The sequence below is a fragment of the Equus caballus genome, chromosome 15 (genome assembly GCF_041296265.1).
Source record: "Equus caballus isolate H_3958 breed thoroughbred chromosome 15, TB-T2T, whole genome shotgun sequence".
Classification (NCBI taxonomy): Eukaryota; Metazoa; Chordata; class Mammalia; order Perissodactyla; family Equidae; genus Equus; species Equus caballus.
The window spans coordinates 52,520,813-52,544,124 of NC_091698.1; the positions used below are offsets into that span (position 1 = coordinate 52,520,813).

Genomic DNA, 23,312 nt, shown 5'->3' on the forward strand with positions numbered 1-23,312 from the left:
ATGTGGCGCTGCTGCTTGCTGGTCTAGGATCACACTTTGGGAAGCACTGATTTATATTATTCAGAGCTCCTTGGCAGATTGTTCTCTGTGTTTGAGTGTTTTCGTGATTGAGAGGCTATTGGTTGGCGTTTTTGGATAGGTTGGGCATGGATGATCGTTTTCCCCATTTTAACTAATGACACATGGACACTTGCTGTTCTAAAATCTCCAGCATATTCTTAGGCTCAGATGAGATTCAGATAATCTATTATGCCTGTGCTGCCAACTTGAGGCTGCCTGGGGAGTTGGTTGGGAGGCACCTTGCCACTCAGCAGGCCCACATTCAGGACGTGGACACCTTCTGATGGGTGGGCTGTGCTGGGAGAGAGCAGCAGCCTGAAAGGGACTCCACAGACCCGCAAGGAAAAGAGAGGAAAGCGCTGCCTTCTGCCTCAAGGCTAAGAAGCCCTTTCACTGCTGATGAAAACATTTGAAGAACTTGGCCCAGAGCCTGGAGCTGGGAGAACCAGAGGCATGGGTAAGTTATTAAGTGCCCTGTATAAAAGTCCCACTGGGCAATTTAGGGAGTGCCTGGCTTGGCTATTGAATGGCATCCATGGAAAGGAATGCATGGCCACCAGGCCCTCTGCTGGGTCACGAGGAGGTGTTAGTACCCCACCCTGGGTGGGGGCTGCAGGTGGGACACTTGGGGTCAACACTGGGCCAGGTAAAAGGAGAGAAAGAAAAGAATGAAGAGAGAGAGCCATTTTCAACTTTTAGGATGCCAAATGGGGTTTTAAACATTTTGGAGAACTGGAGCAAGGTAGGGAGCATTTATTTGCCTGAGGAGTCATCCTCACCTCTCTTACCCCAGTATCATTTTTCAGAATTCATCACCAGATTCTTGAGTCACGTCTGGAAGCAAAGCTTTCTTCTTGACGTTAAATCAGAAGATGTGCACATTCAGGTTTTCCCAGCCCAGGAGAGGAGATTGATAGAGGCCTCAGGAAGGGAGATCTGAGCCTTTCCCCTCTGTTGATGTTTCCTTAAAGGCTGCAATGTTCATGCTGATGCTCCTCTCTCATGTTTATTACTTCTTGGTCTGGCTGTTTGGAAAATGGGGCTAGGAATTTCTGTCCCATCCTCTGGCATGAGGGTGTTGTGGGAATCAATTCACTTTGATTTGAAAGATGAGTGAATGAATTATTGGAATATTGACAAAGAGTGGGAGTCTTTGTGTTCTGAGATTGTTTTTAAGGTGTTCTGAAATCCACGAGGGTGAGGTTTGTCTGATTTTTCATTGATATCCCCAACTCTTGGTACAATGACAGATACAGAGTAGACAATCAAAAAGAATATTATTTGTTGACTGAATGAATGGGAAAGAGAAGAAACATAGAACTATAGAATTCAACAACCGGAGGGATCCTTAGGGTCAATGTCAGAGCTTGGTTTCTAAGCCCCGGCAAGGTTTATACTTCTCTTCAAGCCCATGTAGCCTCAAGGGTCGAAGGCCAAGCAAGCCTCCGTGATGGAGCCCCATGCAATCTCACATTCAGGTCCCCTTCTGCTTTGCAGTGATATGAAACTCATTTGGAAAAAAAAAAAAAACTTGAGCTCTAATTATTGGCTCTCTTTTTGGCAAGGAAAATAAAAAACATTCCAATCCAGCTCTAAGCATAACATGTCTGGTCTTAGTCACTTTTAGAAAGTTTTTTACAAAAAAAACCTTGGAAACTTTCATGGCAATCTATGCCTCATTCCAGGTTCACGGAGCGGTCAGAAAACATATCTGTGAACCTCTTCTCAGTCACAACTAAAGGCAGCCTGGCCTCCCAAAGGGTTCTCCAACATCTTGGACCCACCAGCAGGTTAGCTCTTAGCTAAAACAATCTGGATGACAATTGTCAGTCAGAAAGAACTGTAGAAGTTGTGTGGTCCCTTCGTTACCAAGGTTACACGGCTTGCCATGGTCACCCAGCTGACCAATGGCAGACCCTCTCCATGTCCCAGCCTGAGGACACTGCTCGTCAACTGACCCTGGACACTTTTCAGGCCGCGGGGCCTGTCATGAGAGGGGTGTGGGTTGCGAAACTGGCAGGCTGTGGGTTAACGGCCAGGGAAGTTACACACCTCCCTCTGCAGCCCCTGCCTGCCCTTCCTCTCACCACTGCAGCACAGGACAGGCAATCTCTCCACGTGGCTGCCCCTGGTTGCCCCCGCCTGTCTTGAACCTTCCCCGGCTTTTCCCTCAGCATTGAGCCGCTGTGTGTTTGTGCGAGCAGAAGCAAAGGTTCAGAAAGACGTTTTCCCCCTGTTAACAATGGTTACCTCGGGCGGTGGGACTGGAGAGGCAGATGGAGATGATTACCTTTCCTTTATCCACGTCTGTAGTGCTTGACTTGTTACAACCAGCATCGATTTTTAAAAATCCAACAAAATTAAAAAGCAAGTTGCAAAAGGATGCTTATGGTATGATATCACGTGAATAAAATCAAAAACTATAAAAATCAGTATTAGGTATTGTTTATGGGATTATACCTAAGTAGCAAAAACCCAAACCTGCCCAAACACTACACACCTGCTGGGGAGAGCTGTTAGAGAAGGGAGGGGCGGTGGCATCAAGGGAGGCAATGCCACTGGATCTGTGATATCTGTTTCCTAAAAAGAAAACAACCTCAAAGCAAATATGGCAAAGGTTAATGTTCATTGCAGCGGGAGATGGGTAGTTAGATGACTCTTACATTAGCCTCTATAATTTCCACGTTTGAAATATTTCATAAGTTCATTAACTACAATAAAGATGAAAAGCCCTGAGTTTACCTTATTTATGACTTATCATCTTAGCAACTCCCTAGACATCCTCCAGGTATAAAAAATGTGGGAAGGAAAGACGGCGGAAGGAAGGAAGGAATGATCAACATGAGTTTGGGAGAGCTAGTTTGCTTTTCTGATTTTTCTTATTCTTTGTCTTAGTCGGTTTGGGCTACTATAATGAAATACCATAGACTGGGTGGCTTAAACAACCAATATTCACTTCTCACAATTTTGGAGGCTGGGAAGTCCAAAATCAAGGTGCCAGAAGAAGCTGTCACTGAAGGTCCTCTTCCAGGTTTGCAGATGGCCACCATCCTCCTCTTCTAAAGGCACTAATCCCACCATAGGGGCCCCACCCTCATGACTCCATCAAAACCTAATTACCCCCCCAAAAGCCCCACCCCCAAATACCATCACATTGGGGATTAGGGTTTCAACATATGACTTCTGCGGGGGGACACAAACATTCAGTCCACAGTATTCTTCTACAGTGTCTTATTTGGCAATACATAAGAGAGAGGGGCACAATTAATGTCCTTTGGATAAATGGATAGATGGGTGGATAGATGGATGGATAAATGGATAGATAGATAGATGGAAGGAGGGTGGGTGGATGGGTGGATGGATAAGTGGGTAGACATCCTAATGAACTGACAGCTGTCAGGTTCTTGGTGCAGGTTGGAATCTGCCTTCATCGTGAAGGCTCACAGAGGTCATCCCGTGAGGCTGTGGGACCGCTTGCTCACCTCTGGAGGTAATACAATGCATTTGTGAAACTAGGCCCCTTGTGGTTTTGCTCATCAAACTACAAATAGCCCCACATGGTAATAAGTAGTTAGAACACAAAGAGCACCGGCTGCCAATCATGCCCCTGGTGCCACGGGTGGATATTGCTGGCATCCTTCCCCGGTCCTGAGTGGAGACCTGCAGCTGCGGCTGTAGGGACCCAAGGGGACAGCGGCTCCCCTACTCTCAGGGGATGGGAAATAATAATAAATTGTGTGGTCATTCCATATGCACTACCGCAATTTTTTTATCCAAAAAAAAGAAAAATTCCTGAGAAATAGTGGGCAGGGCAGATGTTCTTCATTTTACCCCTTTTCTTGGGGCGTGTACCCTGGATCTGGGGAGTGCAGGCCTGGCCAGGGTCACAGCTAAGGGCATGTCTCCTGGCTCAGGGAGTAGAGCAGAACTTGCCCATCAGCCAGCACAGGTGGGCTCTAGAGGCCAGCTGTTGGGGACGCGCCCAGCCTACAGGGCTGCTAATGTTCACTGAGCTCTCACTGTGCTCCAGGGGCTGTGCACAATCAGAGAGTCTTTAATCCTCACAGCAGCTTTGAGTTAGGTGAGCTGTGTGACTGGAATGTCAGGCGTGCCTAAGGGATGTACTGGGAACAAACCTGCAGAGTCAGGTCAGGGCTGGGCTGGAGAGGACCAGAGGCCATGCTAAGGATCCATCCATGGGGTGAGCAGGAGTTACCAGGGCCTTTTCACAGGATAGTGGCACAACCTGACTTGGTTTTCGGAGAGGTCATTCTGGTTTGAGGGTGGAGAATGGATTGGAGGGGGCAGGAGTGGAGGCTGAGAGGCATCAAGGAGGTCGCTGCTGTGGTTGGGCATGAGAGGTGGTGGGCAGGACTAGTGCTGGGACTTTGGCAAGCACGGTCTCCCAGGTCTGGAGAGGAAAGCAGCATGGAGGGTCACCGGAGAAGGAGCTGGATAGGAGGCAACAGTCAGACAAGGGGGAAGAAACCATGGACCATGGTCTTCCTTAGGCTCTGCCAACAACTAGCGCCGGGACCTTGGGCAAGTCACAGCATCTCTCTGGGCATTCGTTTCCCCTTAGCTCTGCTACCAACTAGCCCCAGGACCTTGGGCAAGTCATTCTGTCTCTCTAGGACTCAGTTTCCACTTCTGTAAAATGATGGGGCTGGATGCAGTCCATCTCGCCGCAATGACTCTGGGTCATTTGTACCATGGCCTAGTGCCTGGCACCGCCAGGAGCACCAGAGAAACTGCCAAGGTGGCAGGGAGTGGTGGGCACACGGGAGCCAGTTGGCATCACAGCAAGCAGAACGACAATGCTAAGGCAATGAGCAAGCTGCCCGGCTCGCCAGTGTGGCCGGGACACTGAAGTCAGGCGGTAGGGCTCCAGCCGGGCGTGGCAGCGCCGGGCCGTGAACCGCATCCTCTCTTTACTAACCGTCTTTATAACAACATGTTTTCTCAGCCGGGCAGTGCTGGGCCTCTGATCAAATGGCTTTTGCAATCCTCACTGTCAAGTTTCAGCTTGGGCTATGGAGCAGGAAAAAGCAAATGGTGAGGTGGCCTTGAAATCACCCCAGCCCTGCAGCTCAGTCTGCTGTATGTGAGGGACAGGGGGTCTTCTAAGGGTCGCTCCTGACCCTGCTGTTGCAGAAGCCTCTGGTTAGAACCCCACCTTAGAGCCGAGCTGAGGGTGCGCCCTGCCTCTGGGCTGAGCACCTAGGTGTACTTTTCCAGCACCACCTCGTCTTAGAAATGGGACAGGCCGTTGAGGGCAATGGCCAAGTGTCAGCGTGGCCAGGTTCAAAACCTAACCCCTTTTTACACACTTTTTGTACATTTCCAGCTGTATAGCTGTGGTGAGTGACTTAAACTCTCTGTGCCTCAGTTTCCTCGTGCCTGTAGAGAAAGGGCAACGAGGCCCAGTGTAACCCTATACACTGGGGACGATAATGCTACCTACTTTGCTATTAGGAATATTGAGTCAGAAAATACCAGTAAAACCTTTAGCACACAGCCAGGCCCACCGTAAATGCTCAATTAACTGACAGCTGTTACCGTAATTATGCATTTGCTGTCAGTACTCACTGAGCGCTGACGTTGTGCCAGGCTCAGGGGATACAGTACTATCCTATTAGCCTGGGAAGCAGGGCCCCTGGCCTCAGATTACCATCTGGAGGGCAGGCAGACAAGTTAACCCATGTGCCTTAACCAGTACACGTGCACTCTGCTAGTGACACAGGAGTTGGGACAGGAGCACACATGAGGGCCACCTGCCCAGAGCTGGGATTCTTAGTCCCCAGCAGCCTGCCTCCCTCCTGGTGTCTGGAATGCGCTCCCCTGGCTGGAAAGATCTCCCCTCAGATATCTGCATGACTCACTCCCTCGTGTGCATTCAGGACTCTGCTCATATGTCGCCTCCACACAAGGAGCCTTTCCTCATCTTTCTGTCTAAAATATCCCCACCCGCCCGCCCCCTTCATTATTCCACACCCTTCTCCTGCTTTATTTTCTTTATAATACTTATACTCTCCATGCTTATACTATGGATCCGTTTTGGAAAACATGTTTGTTGCCCATTTACCTACTACAAAGTGGGCTTGATGAGAGCAGGGTCTCGGGCTCCCACTCTTTATTCCTTCCTGTGTCCCCGGTAGATGCAGGAAGGAATAGAACAGGGCCTGGGCCCCAGCGAGCTGTTGATAAATGTCTCTGATGGAAATCAAAACCTGTCAGAAGCCGGGAGCAGTGGTCCAGGCTGTTGGGGGTTAGGGAGATCAAAGCCTAGTGCCCTGCTTTTCTCCATCCTTGTTCTGAAGCAGTTTGAGAAACACACACAGGAGGCCTCCTGGGGGAGGGAGGACATCCCCTTTACTCCTGAGAAAGCTGTTAGAGAACTTGCCTTGGTCGTGAGGGCTGAGTGGGCTTCCTAGCGCTCCCAGCCAGTTGCTCCCTCAATCTCAACCTTGAGATGGCCCACCCAGGTGTGAGTGTGGGCCTCCCCTGCAGAGTCACTGCCTCACTCTGGTGCAGGGTGAGGAGAGAAAGAAGAGGCTGAACCCCAGCTCTTACTGGGGTCTTTTCATTGTTTAGCTCCACCCAATGGACGCCTGTCACCCAAGGGGACAGTAAATGGGTGGGGGCGGATGGGTGTTAGTCTTAGAAGCAGAAGGATAGGAAATCAGTGTTCCCCACCATCACAGATGAGAGAGGATGGCGGCCCGGGCCAGGGTGGTGGTGTTGGAGTTGGAGAGAGGAGGACAGAGACAACCGACAGGACTTAGTAACTGACTGGACAGTGGGAGTGATGGTTCTGTGTGCTCACAGAGAGGCCAAGGATGAGGCCCAGGTTTTTGACTGGCAGGGGAATGGTGAAGCCATTTGGTTCCACTCTCGGCCCACTGCTAGACTGTAAGGTACTATGATGATTATTTTCATACAACTTCACTGGGCCATGGGGTGCCCAGATGTCTGGTCAGATGTTATTCTGGGTGTGTCTGTGAGGATGTTTCTGGATGAGATGGACGTTTGAATTGGTAGACTGAGTGAAGCAGATTGCTCTCCCTAATTTGGAGGGGCCTCCTCCAATCAGTTGAAGGCCTGAACAAAACAAAAGGTCTGACCCTCCTGCAAGGAAGAGGGAACTCCTGCTGTCTGACTGATTGAGCTGGGACATTAGTCTTTTCCTGCCTTTGGACTCCCGCTGAAACATTGCTTCTTCTTGGGTCTCGAGCCTGCCTGCTTTCAGACTGGGACTTGCACCATCAGCTCCCTTGGTTCCCTGCGGACTTGGACTGGAGCTACACGACTGGCTCTTCTGTGTCTCCAGCGTTCTGACTACAGATCTTGAGACTTCTCACCCTCCACAACCGTGTGAGCCAATTCCTGATTATAAATCTCTTTCTACATAGTTCAACATTTCAACATTCATATTTCAACATCCTGTTGGTTCTGTTTCTCTGGAGAACCCTGACTAGTACAGATACCTTTGTAAGAATTCAGGGAAGGGCCCTCTGCGGAGATGCAGCCATTGCCAAGGTGAGGGTCTGTGAGTGGAACAAGCCGGAGCCCATCTCCCACACTCTCTACCGGCTGAGGACTCTTGTCTACAGCACAACTTGCACAGACACACACGGTGGTGTAGACGCCATCGACTGAAACAGAGGACAGAGGGGCCGGCGGAGTTGATGGGTTTTAAACATGTTGGGTTTGAGGTGTCTGAAGGTAGCATGAGATTCAGAGTCTTTTTTTGTTTCTTTTTGTTCTTTTTCTTTTATTGGGTGAAATTCATATTAACATAAATTTAACCGTTTTAGAGTGTACAATTCAGTGGCATTGAGTACATTCACGATATTGTGCAGCCATCGTCTCTATCTGATTCCAAACATTTTCGTCACCCACAGAGGAGACCCCTTAACCAGTAAGTAGTCACTTCCCATTCCCACCTCCCCTCAGCCACTGGCAACCTCTAGTCCTCTTTCTGTTTCTATGGATTCATCTATTCTGAAAATTTGATATAAATGGAACCCTACATCACTTGACATTCTGTGTCTAGGTTCTTTCGCTTCACATATGTTGTTTCTCTTTAAGACCAAGGAGACAATGGGAAGGAGCCAGTCGAGGAGGGAGAAGTTGAAAACACAGGAGACAAGGAGAGGTAAGCAAGAGAGCACATCCCTGAGCACGTGCTGGAGGGATGGGATGAGGAGGGGGCCAGGGTGGACCGCCCATACACCAGTGGAGGGTGCCTCCCTCCCGGAGGCAAGGCAAAGGACATGGGAAGGGGCACATGTGACATAAGTACAGGTTTGGTGCCAGTCGAGGGGATTTCCATCTGATGCTTTCTATCTTCTCTGTAAAGTAAGTCTGCCATCTACAGAGAGGAGAGCAAGTGGTGTTGGAGGTTTGAAGAGAATGACGATGACGGGAAATAGGTGCTCTGGAGAAAGGGCAAAATCTGGCAGGGAAATACAGGTGGTTTTTCAGGCAATATTGAGGGACTGGATAAGATTGAGATCAGTGGATTCGTAGTGACGTTAATCTCTAGTGTTATCTGGCTTTATCTGCTGCTCTCAGCAGCCTGGACATGAGTGGTGTTTACATGTAACACTTGGAGCCAGGGCACCCATCCTGTGACCACAAGGACACAAGTTTCAGGGCTAAGCCAATACACCGAGGATGGCAGAGCAGAGGATGTCGGTAGTTGGGTGATCCTGTTTCTAAGTCAGGTCTCATTGCTCATCTGCTCAAAGCCCTCTAATGGCTTTCTGTCTCTCCAAGAATAAAATTCCAAGTCCTGTCCCTGGTCCATAAAGCCCAGCATGATCTGGCTCCCTGCTGCCTCTCTGATCTCATCCTTCTCCCCTCCCCCTTTCTCCATGCCAGCGTCTGGCATCCCTGCTGATCCTTGAATCTTTCCAGCACATTCCAGCCTCAGAGCCTCTGCCCTGGCTGTTCTGCTAGGCTGGGATGCTCTCAGCTCAGATGCCTGGCGTGTTCCCTCATTTCCTTCAGTTCTCTGTTTAGATGTCACCTCATCAGAGAGGCACTCTCTGACCACCCTCTTTCTAAGAGCACCCCCCCTTCATCGCTCTGTTCTCTTTCCCGCTTCATTGTTCTTCGGAGCTCATACCGGCACCTCACGCTTTATGGAATTATTTTTTTATGTGTTTATTCACACACACACACGCAGAAATGTGAGCTTCCTGAGAGCAGCACCCTGTTTAATTCCTCAGAACCTAGAACAGTGCCTGGTATTGGGGCCCAGGGCAGGCCACCCCAAAACATCCCTCAATAGCATGTGATTATTTTGAATTAAAGTTACTTGAGAAGGAAGAAGGGCATTCTGTCCCTCCTGTCTCTGTTCCCCCTGAAAGCAGGAAGAAAATCTCCCCTCTGAAAGGTGCTCTCCCTGCGTCCTTATCCCCAGAGCCAGGGACTCAGGGCTGAGAAGCCTGCAGAAACAAACCTTGCTAATTTACTACCCCAAGCCAAAACTCCGCTTAAATTGCTCACTATTAACACACCCCAAACCTAAGTTTCTTCGTCCTGTCATTCCTCACAAATTTATTGTTTCCGTGTGTAAAAGATATAAACACTGCTGCTTTGTTCACTCTCTGAGCATCATTTCTCTGTGATCTCCAATGCCTACATATTAAACTGGAATTGTCTCCGGTTAATCTGGTCTTGTGTCCGTTTTATTATTACTCTGGCCATGAGAACACTAGACGGGTAGAAAGGGGATTCCCGCCCCCTGGCAGCACTGGCACCTCGTAGGACTTCAACAAATCTTTATTGAATTAATGAATTAAAAGAAAAAGCCACAGGCCTGGATGAGTACTATGGAGGCACTGAACTGACCCCGGAACCACCCGGGTCCACATTTCTCATCACACGTGAGAGTTGCCAGCTGCCAGGATGTAGCGGCCAAGGCTGAGTCAAGGGACAGGGCACTGCCACCAGGGGCGATCGCTTGTTCGTTTCAACAAGAGAAGTCTCACCCTTCTTCTCCAGCCAGGACACACCTGTGTTTTCAGCACTCCTTGTCCCCAAACAGTTAGAGACTGTGCTCAATTGCAAATAACAGGAACCTGGGAGATAGTGGCTTACACAATTCGTGGTTTAAAGTTCCCAGCCTCACAGGGCTAGACTAGAAGTATGTGGTGAGGGCGGGCTCAGGGTCCCCTCATGTTCTCGGTGGCCCCAGCTCCTTCATCTTTCTGCCCCGCCCCTGCCCTGAGCATGTGGCCCTCGTACTCCTGCTCTCAAGTTGGCTACAGGCCCTCCAGCCTTCTGTCCATGGTCCAGGGAGGAAGAGGAAGAAGGACAATGGAAAAAACCCACGGGCCAGCAGAGCTTTCTCAGAACCCGACTCAGTGACTTTAATTTGCATCTCACTATGCAGAGCTACGTGTCATGGTCACCCCGCCTGCAGGACAGTCCATGCTTCTGTCACCCCAAACAAAACCAGGGTTCTGTTAGTGAGGAAGAAGATGAGAACTGATGATAAGCCAGTGGTTTCGAACTTTAGCAAGGCTCAGAATCTCCTGGACAGCTTGTTAAAACTCAGATTTTGGGGGCTGGCCCGGTGGTGTAGTGCTCTGCTTCGGAACTTCCCAGGGTTCGCAGGTTTGGATCCTTGGTGTGAACCTATGCACTGCTCATCAAGCCATGCTGTGGCGGCATCCCATATACAAAACAGAGGAAGATCGCCACAGATGTTAGCTCAGGGCCAGTCTTCCTACCAAAAAACAACCACCACCACCTCAGATTTTGTCCCTTCCCCTCCTCCATCACCAGTCTCCCAGTTGATGCTGGTGACCAAGGAGCACACTTTGAGAACAGCTGGCCACTAGCATTGCCTGCCACCCCAGGGTATAGCACTGTGAAATATGCAGCGTTGGGGTGAGTTTGCCACTCAACACTGAATGGCTTATTCGTAGAGTGGCCACCACTGACTTTCAGAGACAACCTCAGTGTGGCTAACGTGTCAGCTGGTTTGGCTTTGTCCTGCCTGCCATCCTCCCACTTCCAATAGCCCACCTGCCTTCCTCTTTAGCCTACACAAGAAGCTGGCTTCAGAACCTTCTGGCCAAGCCATGAGTGGTTTGCCTAGACTTTCAGTCAAGGGGACTCTGGATCCCACTCCCAGGTGCATGGAAAGGCCAGGACGGGGCTGCTCCCGGCAGACCTTTCCTGAGACACTCCAAGCTGCCATCTCTGACAGGCAGGTTCTTCTGGAGAAGTACTCCATACCCTGTCACCCATGTCTGCAGGATTCATTGCTGCCTTTAGTTGCAAGCTTCTAACCATGTGTACTGCATGAAGATCTAAATGTCCCACAGCCAGAACAGCCTTCCACACAGCCAGGGGCCCACCTGTGCATCTGATGATGAGGTTATTTTTTAATTGAGATAAAATTCACACACTATACAATTCACCCCTTTTAAGTATACAGTTTAGTGGCTTTTAGTATATTCACAGAGTTCTGCAACCATCACAGAATGTTTTCATCACCCTAGGAAGGAAAGCCCACTGCCTTTAGCCATTACCCCCAGGCCTTGGCAACTGGCTTTCTGCCTCTGTGGACCTGCCTATTCTGAACATTTCATATAAATGGAGTCGTACAATATGTGATCTTTTGTGTCTGGCTTCTTTCACTGAGCATAATGTTTTCACAGTTTATCTACATTGTAGCACGTTTCAATACTTCCTTATATTTTATGGCCAAATAATATTTGATCATAAGGTGTACCACCTTTCGTTTATCCATTGATCAGTTGGTGGACTTTTGAGTTGTTTCTACCTCTTGGCTATTATGAATAATTCTGCCATGAACATACCTAGGAGTTTAATTGTTGGGTCATGTAGTAACTCTGTGTTTAACTTATTGCAGAACTGCCTTACTGTTTACCAAAACTACTGCACTATTTTACATTACTATAGCAGTGTAGGAGGGTTCCAGTTTCTCCTCATCCTCATCACCATTTGTTATTACCTTTTTGGTTGTGGCCATCCTACTAGGCATGATGTGGTAGCTCATTGTGGCTTTGATTGATGCTGTTATGTTAAAAGGATATGACTGAGCAGCCGGCCCTGTTGCCTGGTGGTTAATTTCAGCGCACTCCACTTAGGCAACCCGGTTTGCAGGTTCAGATCTTGGGTGCAGACCTACACCACTTGTCAGCCATGCTGTGGTGGCGACCCACATACAAAATGGAGGAAGATTGGCACCGATGTTAGCTCAGGGTGAATCTTCGTCAGCAAATATGTGAGGACTTGTCAGTTGTAAGGGAGGACTTACAAGTTGCTAAGGATCCCGGCCCAAAGGTGGAAGGCCCTGTTAATCATAAGGAGGCACCAGTCAGGCAGCATCTCAGCGCCTCCTGTGTGTTCAGCACCGTCACAATTAAATCAGTCAGCTCTTGCTGCAGGCCAGGCCCCTGCAAAGCGCAGGAGATAAAATAGCTCCCATCACCCAGTAATTCCAGGAGGTAGACCGTGTTATCCCCATTTTAGAGATAAGGAATCTGAGGCTCTGCTGGGTTATATCACATATGCGAGGTCACACTGACTGGATCTGGGATTTGGACCCAGTTCTGCTTGACTCCAAAGCCAGTACACTTAACCATTACATTCAACTATCGTGAAGGACGTAAAAGCCTGAGATGTGGGGCTTGGTTTCAAACAACTGGGCAGTCCAGTTGTAGGGGCAAGCCTACAATGCGTGGAATAATGGCAAATTAAAGGAAAACAGTGTATAATTAATTCCTGAGGGGTGTGGTGGTGCCAGTCTTGGCTTGAGTAGGAGTTTGTATCAATCAGGATTCACTAGATTATGCTGTGGTAACAAAGAGTCTCAATGTCACAGTGGCCTAAAGGAACAAAGCTTTCTTTCTCACTCACGCCTCATGTCCCTCAGGGTTCACCAAGGATCTCTGCTCCGAACAGTCCCTCAGAGTCCCAGGCTGACAAAGCTGCCCCGTCTCGCGTGTTGCCAGGGGCTTTGCCAGAGTGAGAGAGATTGGCCAGTCGTGTGCTGGCTCTTGAAGCTCCTGTCTGGCACCTCGGTTCCCTCCACTCTCCTCACCAAGGCAAGTGATGGAGCCACACCCGACTTCAAGGTGCGGGGAAGGACCATCCATCATGTGCCAGGAGGAGTACTAAATGTATTTGGTGGCCACACTAATGACCCCCACCTAGTTCACAGAATCAGGTAGGATTTATGGGTAGCAAGCACCAGTTCAGGCCAAGGCCAGAATAGTCTCACTTTTACACAGAAAAATCTAGGCCTGCAAATAAACAGATTGGTGAGCCACCCATTGACCAGTGAGCCAAAACACAAGACCATGATTCATGCTTCTATCACTGCCAAGAAGTGGTGCCCCATGCCCGAGACATGGACTGCCTTGGTTCCTCTTTGCCATGGAAACACTCACCCACTGATTTGCATGGTCTTCCTTCCTTAATGTGACCTTTTCAGATGAAAATGCTCTTGTCTCCTGCAGGGACTCAGAGGTAGGTCTCTTTGACCAGTTTTGCACTGTGTGCTTCCTGTCACAGCAGGGTTGGACAAAGAGGCAGGAAACCAGGCTGGGATGAGAGGCTGCCCATATCACAGCCCACATACTGCTGCCTCCAGAGACCGGGCTCTCAGGAAGTCCCCAGCCAGCGCCCCTGGTAGACCAGGCCTCCCTGCGAAAGATTAGGAGAACACGTGCAGCCCTGGGTGGTAAAACAGAGAATGAAGGCAAACACATACAATGATTGAAATAAAACCTGGCAAGGACTGTAGAGAGCTATGTTTCTTAACTTTTAAAAAACTGTGTCTTCTTTAGATCAACATAAAAATCTCGAGGTCACTCCCCACCCAAGATTATGATACATTGAGAAGTACCTCTCATCTAGGTATATCCATTTACCAAGAATATTTCATTGAATTTTATTTTCTGTACTTTTGTTCTAAAAATACACTTTCCAAATATAAAATTCTGTTGTCATCTTGAATCCTCCCTTAACCCCCCTCCCACCCCTTCTCGCACACATGGAAGTATTCCTCCCTAGAGACAGGAGCCCTGGCTGAGAGTCTATGAGCTCCTACATGGACTCTGACAGAGGGTGATTCAGCATACTGATTCAGAGCAAAACTCTGGAGCCCAGCAAACATAGGTTTGGATCCAGATGCTACCATGCAATTAATGTGTGGCCTTGGGCAACTTCCATAACCTTTCCAGACCTTATTTTTAATTCATCTATAAAATGAGAACAACCACCACCTTTGCATCCGTATGGCCCTACATATCCTCCTGGTGACAGTGATGTAATAAGGTGGTCCAATCAGAGGGCATCTCAGGACTTCTTCTGGGGAGGTTGAGACAATGACTCTCACTCCTTTCCCACTCCTTGGAATAATGAAGGCCAAGATGCTGCTGGTGCTGTCTTACACCATGAAGGGAGATCCTGCCTGAGGAGAGAGGTCACCTGGAGTTGAGAGATGGAAGAAAAGATACAGAATCCAGATGGTTTGATTCAGTCCCTATAACCCAACCATGTCTGAATGGAGATCTACCCATAGACTGCTTTTTGCTTAATTGTTTGTTAGACCCAGTTTGTGTCAGATGTTCTGTCACTTGAAATTTTGTTATAATTAATGGAAGAGCTCAAAGTGCTATGAATATCTAAGGAGGAAGACTTCAGATCACAAAAGTCTTCCTGGACCAGGTTGCATCAGAGAAGAGTCTGAAAGAGAGAATGGGATATAGGCAGGCTGAGTAGGGAGAGACAATCCCAGGAAGGAAAGACCTTGAACACATGCCTGGGCTGGGGAGTGTCTAGGGAGTTATATTTAAATCAGTTTGGCTAGAACGTTGGGTACCTGAAGGGAGTCGCAGGAATTAGGATTGAGGATGTAGGTTCCTACCAGTCTGTGAGGTTTGTTCTTTTGCCTTGCCGATAATAAGGAGTAGAACCATCAGAGCTGGGTTTCAGAATGAGTTGAGGAGGGGGAGAGAGACGAGAATGAAAGGAGAGAACTGTGTGGGAGGCAATCTGTAATTGTCGAAGCAAGAGAGACGCCATGGCTTCTAGGGTGACCAACTGTCCCGATTTGCCCGGGGTGGAGGGGTTTCCCAGGAGCTGGGGCTTTCAGTGCTAAAACTGGAACAGAGTCAGGCAAATCGGGATGGTTGATCACCCTAAAGCATCACCCAAAACCATAAAGGAGAAGATTGATAGATTTCATTGAGTAAAATTTCATTGAGTAAAAATAACATATGAATTAAAAAATAGGAAATAGTCTAAATAGATTTACATTTCAGTGTTTTTCTTCAAAGAAAGTAAAAAGAAACGAATATCTCTTTTGAGACTCAAGCCATCCAGTGACACCTCCCTCCACATCCTGATTCCTATCATCCGAGCTTCCTGTGCCCTGGACCCCATCAGCACCAGGAATCTTACCTCCTCTGCATCCCCAAATTCCTATATCCCACTTTAACCAAAATCATCCGTCTTTTCAGCACTCTCTTTCAGAATAGTAAACTCTTAAGATATACATAAAGATTTTCCAATGCTAAAATATTTGCCCCTTGAACAGTCCTGAATGGATTATTAATAATTTCAAACAATAATTATACATTTGTTTAACAATAAACCTAGGATTACAAGACGTATATCTCAAAAAGAGAAAAAAGAAACAAATAGATGTCCCCAACAGCAATTAACATCAATTTAATAAGATGAAGTTTAGGACAGTCTATGATTCCTTAAATGGAAGTCAATTTCTGGGGCTTTCTCCCCACACTTGAATCCTTGCACCTAAGGCAAACTCCTCCTTTGGTCTAATCCAGCTTTTCACAAAGAGCAACAGCTGCTGAGGAGCTCCTGGCCACGTGAGACAAATTGTAAGTAGATGGCTGCTAAGAGCTTGTTTTTCCCCGAAGGGGAAAGTGTGCCAAACCCAAGTGGGAGAGGGCGGCCAGGAGGAGGAGAACAGGCTCACCACAAAGTAGAACAACAAAAAAGGAAAAGTAGGGGCTGGCCTGTGGCCTAGTGGTTAAGTTTGGCTCACTCTGCTTTGGTGGCCTGGGTTCAGTTCCCGGGCGCAGACGTACACTGCTCATCAGTGGCCATGCTGAGGCAGCAGCTAACATACAAAATAGAGGAACATTGGCACAGACATTAGCTCAGGGTAAATCTTCCTCAATCAAAAATAAGAGGAAGATTGGCAACAGATGTTAGCTCAGGGCAAATCTTCCTCAGCAAAAAACAAAAAGGAAATGTGCCCAGACCACAGTGCCTGAGTGTCCTAAAAAGCCCCTTGGAACTGACATAAATGTTTCCTATAGAAGGAGAACACAGGGGCCCATGTGACAGGCAGCACAGTCACCTGCCAGCCCGGCAGCCATGGGTGAGCTGCCTGGCCTGCCACACCTTGGTTTCCTTGCCTGTCAAATGGGAATGCTAACCACCACCTCACGGGGGTGCTGAGCTGCAAAACATTGCTAAGACCCTGAAAGTGTTTTTGAAAAAGCCTTTTATAAACCTAAGGTTGGCCATGAAAAGTAGCACTGTCTGGGTACCTACCAGAAACCAGAGAGAACTGAGAGAAATCAAGTCCATACCAGGCTTCTCCATACTTTTTAAACAGTATCCCACCAAACATGATTAGGCTGAGCTCTAATTTCTGCCTGCTGTGTTACAAAAACAAATAGGTATTTGTCTTGTTTCCCAATTGTGCAAACGCTTGCGCCTCTGGAGATCTGGATTTGTTCTCCAGGCCCCACCCACCATGATGTGTTGAAGGAGATTCCAGTTTGAGACCAGACTCAGGGACAGAACGGGGGCTGGTTTTAAGGTCTGACTGGAAACCGGCAATCCCACCTGGGTCCTCTCTCTCGTCCCACCCCTTGTCTCTCTCCTCCCCAGAGCTGAAGTCACAGGCCCTTACCTCTCGTCCCAGCCAACTCCAGCCTCTCTAGCATTGGCCTGTTCCAGCATCCTGTATTTGGTTACGTTAGCAAGCAAATTGCTATGCTGTCTTGTTCCTGAGTCTCAGACATTATAACCTGCCCAGGAGCTCCAGTCACTTGAGATGGGGTCCTCCCTTACCCTTTCCAAACACTGTTCATTTCTCCTGTCCCGGCCTGCCGTGGGAGTGGAGTTGGGCCCTGAATTCTGGCCAAGCGCCTGGCTGTTGTCCTCTGTGAACCACATGCCTGGTGAGCTGATGTGACCTGTGAGGACCTCTGGGTACAGCAAGTTTCTCAACCTTGGCACTGTTGACATTTTGGGTCAGATAATCCTTTGTTTTGCGGGGGGGAGTCTGTGCATTGCAGGGTGTTGAACGGTACCTGTGGCTTCTATTCACCGAATGCCAGTAGCTCCCCTCTCCTGAGTTGTGACAACCCAAAACATCCTCAGACATTGCCAAAGTTGTCCCTGATTAGAAATCACCAGGATAAAGCTTCCTCTGACAGTCCCTTTGCTGCCTCCTGGAGACCCTGTTACTCTGGGTTGGAGCCCAACTGTTGCCCCTTGAATGCCTTCCACCTCCGGTCAGTGAGCACAGCCTCCGAGACGGATGGGCTGGGGACGTTTGTTGAATTTTTGGCTGCCCAGCCTCTGAACTCCCTTCCTGGGTTTGGGAAATCCCATCCAACGTGAGTGGGAGGCAAAGATCACTTGATGGAATGCAAAGACCGCTGCTGAGGTCAGGCCGTCTCTCCCAGCTTCTCCTGTAGCTAGGGCAGTAGTTGACCTTCCTGCCCATCCAGGTCCTCAGAGGATGGAGATGCCTTTTCATCTCCACTATCCGTGTTGAAACCCTTCTAGAACAAAGGCAGCTCCCAACTCACAAGCCCCTGGCTTACAAGGGAGCCTCGGCTCACCATCTTTTTCCGAGCCCGGGCTTCTCTGGAGCACAGAAACCTCTCAGAATAGTAAACCCTTGTGTGAGTTTAGCATGGAGGTTTGGAGGCCCTGTGCATCCAGAGAAGGAGGAAGGAATCAGACCTGCATCACCAGCCCTGACTCCACAGAAAACTGTTCTTTTTTGGCCCAGTGCTTTCTAAGGAGTAATGGAATAAAGAAAGCACAATGGGGGAAAAATCAACAGACTCTACTCTACAAAAATAGAAAATGACTGAACGTGAAACAATGCCTTGAATAAAATGAAACTGTTCATAAACTGAGAAAAATAATTGCAATAAATCTAACAGGCAAAGTTTTGCTAGTCTTAATGTAGAAGGAATTATTCAAGTCTCTAAGAAAAACATTAAAATCTTAGTGGAAAATAAAGACAAATCACACATCAGATTATTTGCTGAAACAGAAAAATACAAATGACTAGTAAACCTAAGAAAAATACTTAGATGTACTCGAAACCAAAGAAATGAAAATTCAAACAGTAATGAAGTCTCATTTTTCAACCTATGGGATGAGAAAATATGAACAAATACAACATTCGATGTGGGCCTCGCTTGGGACGAGCCTGTAGAAGGAGAGTGAACTGTGCTGCTCTCTGGAGAGAAGCCGGAACACGCGTATTAAGTGCCATGGGAAGAATGTTCGTGTTCTTTTCACCTGGAAATTCCTCTTCTAGAACAGAATCAATAACCAGCAACACATCTGAACCCAGCACACAAGATCTGAGCACAGGTGCTGGAGCCAGACTGTTTGGGTCAAATCCTGGCTCTGCTATTGGACCTCTCTTGGCCTCAATTTCCGTCTCTATACACATGGGCATTGTGAAAGGTTGTAGCACTGTTATATGCCTGGCATATAGTGAGCACTCAGTAAGTACTAGCTATAAATGCAGTACTATTTATAAGAGCAACACACACACACAAAGGAAATAAATATCCAAAATCTGGAAAAAAATTAAGTAAATCATGGTACATTGAGACACTAGCATTTTAAGCAGGCATGAAAATAGGATTTTATTTACGTATTTATTTTTTTCCTGAGGAAGATTAGCCCCAAGCTAACATCTATGCCAATCTTCCTCTATTTTATATGTGGGTCAGCATGGCTGATGAGGGGTGTAGGTCCGTGACCAGGATTTGGGTCTGTGAACCCAGGCCACCAAAGAGGAGCACGCTGAACTTAATTACTAGGCTGTGGGGCTCGCCCCAAAACAGTTTTTTAAAAGACTATTTCAAGACATGGTAATGGGGGCCGGCCCCATGGCCCAGTGGTTAAGTTCTCGCACCCCGCTTCGGCAGCCCAGGGTTTCACCAGTTTGAATCCTGGGTGCGGACATGGCACCACTCATCAGGCCATGCTGAGGCAGCGTCCCACATGCCACAACTAGAAGGACCCACAACTAAAAATACACAACTATGTACCAGGGGGCTTTGGGGAGAAAAAAGGAAAAATAAAAAATCTTTAAAAAAGACATGGTAATGATGGAAATAAGCAAGCCCCCCTGACACTATAAGTAAAAGAACTTTATGTTAGATATTAAAAACGGTAAAAATTCTGGATCAATATTATGTCCTCTCCCTTTTTTAAATAGACTTTATTTTTTAGAGCAGTTTTAGGTTTACAGCAAAATTGAGTGGTTGGTACAGGGGTTTCCCATATAGCTGCTGTTCCCCCTCAGGCATAGCCTCCCCCACTGTCAACATCCCCCACCAGAGCGGTACATTTGTTACAACTGATGGACCCGCAGTGACAGATCATAATCACCGGAAGTCCGTAGTTTACACTAGGGTTCACTCTTGGTGTACATTCTATGGGTTTTGACAAATATATAATGACACGTATGCACCATTGTAGTGTTATACACCATAGTTTCACTACTCTAAAAATCTTTCATGCTCTACCTAATCACCCCTCCCTGCCCGCTAACCCCTAGCAACCACTGATCTTTTTACTGTCTCCATAATTTTGCCTTTTCCCGAATGTCATGTAGTTGGAATCATACAGAATGTAGGCTTTTCAGATTGGCTTCTTTCACTTAATAATATGCATTTAAAGTTCCTCCATGTGTTCTCATGGCTTGATAGCTCCTTTCTCTTTAGAGCTGAATCATATTCCCTTGTCTGGATTTACCACAGTTTATGTATCCATCGCCTACTGAAGGACATCTCAGGTGCTTCCAAGTTTGGGCAATGATGAATAAAGCTGCTATAAACATTTGTGTGCAGGTTTTGTGTGGACATGTTTTCAACTCATCTGGGTAAATACCAAGGAGCATGAATGCTGGATTACATGGTAAGAGTAGGCTTCGTTTGTAAGAAACCGTCAAACTGTCTTCCAAAGTGGCTGCACCACTTGCATTCCCACCGTCAAGGAATGAGAGACCCTGCTGCCCCACGTCCTCGCCAGCATTTGGTGTTGTCAGTGTTTTAGATTTCAACCATTCTAATAGGTGTGTGGTGGTATCTTATTGTTTTAATTTGCAATTCTCTAATAATCATGACCCCTTTGTAAAACTTAAATTTATATGTATCTCTGATCTCTTTCAGATGTTTGCTTTACCTTGCTTACTGAAATCTCCTTATTTTATACAGAATCTCTTTTCAGGGATATATTTTACCTTGTTTACTAATACTCCACCTGCTTTCAAAATATCTACTTGAATTGTTTTTCAAATGTGTAGCAAAATTGTGTTTACTTGTAAGTACAAGACTTCTTTCCTCTGTGAATCCTAACACCATTCTGGAGAAGTGGGGGTATGGGTGGGGGGATCTAGGAGGGACCTCTTATGGAACTGAGGACCCGTAAAATGATAGTTAAAAACAGAAAAAGTAGTTACCACTTTGGGTTGGTGGCTATTTCCCTCACCTCTGCCTACAGAATTTTTAGTAAACCTCAAAAATCACATTTCAAAATATTCTGAGACCGTGGTCTTATTTCCACAAAAGTTAGAAAATGACAAGTGGAGACAGCACAGAGAGGGAAGTGACTGGTCCGAAGGCCACACACCTGGCTAGCAGTGAGGAGGGGCAGGAAGGGAGCCTTGGGCCCCCACTGGGCCACCTGCCTTGCCTCAGTACGTCTAGTTCTGAGCTCTGAGACTTTCGGGTTCTGAGATCCACACGAGTCTGCTCCTAGGGGTCCAGGGGGCTGAGTTTCTTTTCAGAAGGATACGAGTCTTCAGCAGCTGTTCAGAGAAGCCGCTGGGTTTTGTAACTGGACGTTACAGGGATCACAGAGGCAGCAGCCACTTGAAACGCTTCCAGAACAAAATCAATACAGGCCCTGCTAGCCAAGATTTCACAGCAAGTTTCAGCTGCTTGTTGGTGCTGAACTGGAAAAAGTTGAGCGGGGCCCCAGCTGCCTTGTGGGGGAGGGGGAGGAGGAGGCTGTTGGCAAAACATGTTTCGTAGCCACTCAGGGAAGCTCCCAAGAGAGGGATCTGATCTTTCTTAGATCTGAGATCAATGGCTTCCCCAGGAAGCACGAGGTGGGATTCACACAGGACAGCAGTCAAATAACCAGTTGTGCTGAGCGGCTGCGATTGCTACGCATTTGCATACGCAATTACTGACCTCCACAAGGAGCCAGTGAGTCCGACAGGGGAAGGTCATGACGTGCCCAGGGTGGCCCGGCTGGTGCAGCTGGGAGCTGTGGTTCCAGCCTGTGAGCCCCAGTACAGAACCCATCTCCCCACAAGGCCAACTCCCAACAGTAAGAACACGGCTTAGACGGTGTTGAGACAAAGGGAGCACATTTAGGTTCTCAAAGAACAGATTTAAAACTTCTGCTGTGTTAATAAAAACATCTCTTTCTCACCTTGGAAAACTGGCATCGGCTCTATCCACCCTGGCCACAGTCAGCCCCTTCCTCAGCCCACCAGGCTTCCCCAAAGATACCCCCACACCCCCGAGTCCGGGAGGAGGTCCGGGCCTCTCCCCCTACAGCAGATCCACTATCATCCCAAGGGAGAGTCTAACAAACCCGGGAAATGGGTATTTAACTCTAAATTTTCTTTAGGAGTTTCCTTATTTGGCTGAGACCTAGCCTAATTTCTCCCAAGACAGGTGGCACGGGGGTAGCAATAATCATTTATGTAACCTTGAAAATAGTGCCATGGTTTTTATTGACATCAAGCTGCGTGTTGGACTTCTCCAACACCCTCACAACGATGCACAAAAAAAGCAGATGATGGTATAATCCCATTTCGTAAAACCAAAATCTCTATATAAATTCATGTGTATTTGTAGGAAATAATCTGAGAGGGCGTTCCATAAACTACTAACAACGGTTGGCTCCTGAGGCTCTGTGTTGTGTTTGTGTAAAAGGCCCTTATAATTTTCCTTCCCATACTTCTCTATCATTCGACATTTTTAAAACAATATGAATCTTTATTTTTAAACTTACATACAGTAAAATTTACTCTTTTTGTTATACCATTCTATGGGTTTTGACAAGTATATAGAATTGTGTAACCACCACCACAATCAGAATATAGTTCCATCACCTAAAAAAAGTCCCCTTACCGTCAAGCCCCTCTCGATGCCAACTCTTGGAACCAGGGAGCTGTTCTCTGTCACACTAAGTTTTGCCTTTTCCAGAACGGCATATCAATGGTATCTTATGGCATACAGTCTTTTGAGTCTGGCTGCTTTCGCGCGACATAATTATTTCGAGGTTCGTGCGTGTTGTATCAGCGTTCATTCCTCTTATTGCTGAGAAGTCTTCTACTGTGTGATGCATGCAGTTTGTTTATCATTCACCACTTGAAAAACACTTGGGTCGTTCCCAGTTTTTGATGGTCATGAATAAAGCACTATAAACATTCACGCACAGGTTTTTATATGAATATAATTTATTTTGGGTAAATACCTAGGAGTAGATTGCTGGGTTGTATGCTAAGTGTAGGTTTGATATTATAGGAAATTGTCACACTGCTTGCCACAATGGCTGTACGATTTTCACCCCTCATACAGAGATGCAGCAGCTCTGCATCCACTCTGGAACTTGGACTTGCTATGGGGAGTGTTTTTGATTGTAGCCATTCTCACAGGTGTGTGGGGATACCTTTTAATTTGCATTTCCCTATGGACTAATGGTGTTGAGCATTGTTTCATGTGCTTAATTTATTTGCCATCTTTTTTGGTCAAGTGTCCGTTCAAATCTTTTACACATTTTTGTTCTATTGTTTGTTACTGTTGAGTTGCATTGCTATTTTTAAGGGCTTTATTGATGTATGATTGATATACAATAAGCTGCATGTATTTAAAATGTATAGTTTGGTAAATTTGACATAAAATATACATCCATGAAACCACTGCCACAATCGAGAT

The 23,312-nt window shown here is 47.3% G+C and overlaps 1 long non-coding RNA gene across 3 annotated transcripts in view; it reads left to right on the forward strand.

Annotated features, from left to right (window-relative positions):
- Positions 1 to 399: 399 nt before the first annotated feature.
- Positions 400 to 23,312, forward strand: part of LOC111768084 (uncharacterized) — a 38,637-nt gene continuing 15,724 nt past the window's right edge. Inside the window, exons 1-2 of one of the 3 annotated variants that reach the window (XR_011426422.1) lie at positions 400 to 517; positions 8,152 to 8,218. This is a non-coding gene — a long non-coding RNA (uncharacterized lncRNA). Of the gene's footprint in view, positions 518 to 7,877; positions 7,982 to 8,098; positions 8,219 to 23,312 lie in introns of those variants that run through there. The other 2 variants (XR_011426423.1, XR_002800117.2) reach the window with 2 other exon arrangements.